The 2914-nt window shown below is 43.2% G+C and overlaps 1 pseudogene; it reads left to right on the top strand.

Moving 5' to 3' along the window:
- The first annotated feature begins 1 nt into the window (after position 1).
- On the top strand, positions 2-998 carry LOC102861240 (annotated as a pseudogene).
- Positions 999-2914: the final 1916 nt, after the last annotated feature.

Here is a 2914-nt window from a genome sequence, read left to right on the forward strand (position 1 = left end):
TTGGAACGCCTTTGAGGATGGACAGAGAGAGAGTCGCCCATGGGCTGCTTTCGGAGACCAGCAAGCCACTGAATCTCATCATCGAAAGGAGGCCTGGCAGTCACACAGGACAGACAACAGTGTCGATGTTCCAGGAGCCCCCACGGTTCACGGTGCCCCAGGAGCACCTTCCGCAGGAGCTGTTGCTACAGGCCATCCACAGGAATCAGCCACTCCTGAACAGAAAGCTTTACTAAACCGCCTGGAACGAATTTTCGAAGCCTGTTTTCCTTCCATGTTTATCCCTGACGCTGAAGAGGAAGTTACTTCTCTGAAGCACTTGCTGGAAACCAGTTCCTTACCGATAAAACCAAGAGAAGCCTTAGATGAAAATGGGGAACTGCTGGATGTGTGGACAGAGCTTCAGGACATCCATGATGCACATGGCCTGAGATACCAGTGGGGCGGCTCCCATAGCAACAAGAAGCTTTTGTGCTCCTTGGGAATAGACACTCGAAACATTCTCTTCACGGGCAATAAGAAGCAGCCTGTTATAGTGCCCATGTATGCGGCAGGATTGGGTATGTTAGAGCCCACCAAGGAGCCATTGAAACCACTATCTGCTGCAGAAAAAATCGCTTCCATTGGTCAAACAGCCACCCTGTCACCAGAGATGAACACATGCACATCTGACCAATTCCAGGAGTGTCTCCCACCCGTCCAGTTTGACTGGAGTAGCAGTGGCCTTACCAACCCGTTAGATGGTGTGGATCCAGAGTTGTATGAATTAACAACCTCTAAGCTGGAGCTCTCCACCTCAAGTCTCAAAGTGACTGATATATTTGCAAGACTCATGTCTACAGTAGAGAAGACAAGCACCTAAACAGGAAGAACATTTGAGTGAAGAAGCCCTCAAGGTGATCGCCAGCCTCCCTGACTTAACGTTCATGCATGCCAAGGTGTTGATGTTCCCGGCCACGCTGACTCCTTCCTCGAGCTCCCGGGAGAACACGGACTGATCGCGGATGTGAAGGGGGCAACTGCAACTGGCTTTCCGTTCCTCCCTCCCTCCCGACCCCAAAAAGCATATCTGCTTTAATTAAAAACACAGAAAAAATCCCCCCCAAAAAGAAAATAAATTATTGAGTACAAGAAGTGTGGTGGGATGACATCAAAGATATCATCCATAAAGGAACCAATACATTACTACTATAGAAGAAAGAAGAAAGAAAAGACTGCAATGAATGTCAGAAGAGTTTCTGAAAACTGCACTTGAATGCAGAGTCCAAAACAGAGAAGGGCTGCTGAAATAAAAGAGATTAACAGGACGTTTCAAAGCATAGCTCAAGACAAAACCAAATATTACAATGAAGTGTGAAAAGAACTGGCATTAGAAAAGCAAAAGGGGGAAAAAAAAGAAAAGCAAAAGGGAAGAACATACTTGGCATTTCTCAAGCTGAAAGAACTAGATACATTCAGGCCTTAATTTGCAATACTAAAGGCTTCTAAGGGCAAAATCTTAAATAATGCAGGAAGCCTCAAAAGAAGATGAAAATAATCACTGTACAAAAACGAATTGGGTGATGCTGAACTATTTCAGGAAGTATCATAGTTTCCCATTGGCACTGTTGACCTAGCATGTGCAGATGTATGGATAAGCAAAGGATTGATGGCTTGAAAAGCTGGAAGTCCCAAGGATCCTTGGCTAGTTGATTCAGGCAATGTGAGTGACTAACACTGAGTGAAGGGACTCTTGTTGTTATGTGCCCTTGACTTGACTATGACTCATAATTACCTATGTAGCCAATACCTCTGAACCCTGCTATAACCTGAACCAATCTCATTGTCTCTGATCTACTTGCCTTCACTGCCACAGTCACTGTGTCAATCCATTTCATCTTCTCCTGAACTGACCTAATCCTCCACCCTTCCAAGCATGATGTCCTTCGGGTGACATGCCCAAAGTAGGGGAGATGCAGTTTCAAAATTGAAGATATTCAAATGGCCAACAGACACATGATGAATAAATGCTCCAAATAACTGTTGATAAGAGAGATGCAAATCAAAACCACAATGAGATACCATTTCACTCCAGTAGAAGTGGCAAAGTTTAACAGGAAAGCAAATAATAATGTGGGAGGGGATGAGGCAAGATAAGAACTCATACATTGTTTTGTTGGTTTTTTTAAAATTAATTTTAATGAACATTTACAGAGATTTTGGATTTCCATTCACATTGTTGGTGAGATTGTACAATGGTACAACCACTCTGGGAAGCAGTTTTTACATTTCCTCAAAAACCCATTATTTTAGAGTGAGTATAAAGATCCAAGGTGGGGGATGGTGGAAGCAGAGGGCTGAAGATGGGCAGGGGGTGGGATGGTTAATCATAGAGTTGCACAATTTGATGGGTGAAGGGTTGAAGGAAATGACAAAGATCTGGTGTGAAAAATAATGTATTTGAATTTTGTAAATAAGTCAGCATAAAATGAAAAAAAAAAAAAATCCTTGCCCCCAAGGAACAACTGGGCTTCATCCTGTCCAGGACAGATCTGTTTGTTCTGTTGTCAGTCCATATGCTCTATACTCCTCTCCAGAACCACAACTCAAAGGCATAGATTCTTCTTTTGTCCTCCTACATCACTGTCCAGCTTTCTGATGCATAGCAAGCAATTGAGAAGACTATGGCCTGTTATCAGGCATACCTTAGTCTCTAAACTAATATCATTGCTCTTTAGCATTCTGCAAGGTCCCTGACAACAGACTTTCCTAAAGCAACTCATTGCTAGATTTCCTGACTGCTCATGCCAAGATTGTTACTTGTAGGTCCAAGCAAGATGAAATTGTTAATAATCTTTTCTCCATCATGATGCTGCCAGTTGGCCTAGTGGTGAGAATATTTGTTTTCTTGATGTTGAGATGCAACCCATATTGA

Source organism: Elephantulus edwardii, unplaced genomic scaffold, assembly GCF_000299155.1.
Source record: "Elephantulus edwardii isolate Elephantulus edwardi_28Jun2011 unplaced genomic scaffold, EleEdw1.0 scaffold00140, whole genome shotgun sequence".
In the NCBI taxonomy this organism is placed as follows: Eukaryota; Metazoa; Chordata; class Mammalia; order Macroscelidea; family Macroscelididae; genus Elephantulus; species Elephantulus edwardii.